The following is a 329-nucleotide window of genomic DNA, read 5'->3' as shown; positions in this document are numbered from 1 at the left end:
ATGATGCAGCTCTCCCTTACTACAGTAAAAATGTTCACAATGGTTGTTTGATATACAGTTGAAGTCGGAATTATTAGCCCCCATTTGAAATTTTTCTTCTTTTTTAAAATCTTTTCCAAATTATATTTAACAGCGTAAGGAAAGTATGTCTGATAATATTTTTTCTTCTGGAGAAAGTCTTATTTATTTTATTTTGGCTAGAATAAAAGCAGTTTTAAATTTTTTAAAAACCATTTTAAGGTCAAAATTATTAGCCCCTTTAAAGCTATATATTTTTTTTATTAATAGTTTACAACCATCATTATACAATCACTTGCCTAATTACCCTA

This window comes from Danio rerio, chromosome 20, assembly GCF_049306965.1.
Source record: "Danio rerio strain Tuebingen ecotype United States chromosome 20, GRCz12tu, whole genome shotgun sequence".
Lineage (NCBI taxonomy): Eukaryota > Metazoa > Chordata > Actinopteri > Cypriniformes > Danionidae > Danio > Danio rerio.
This window is presented reverse-complemented; position numbering follows the sequence as displayed.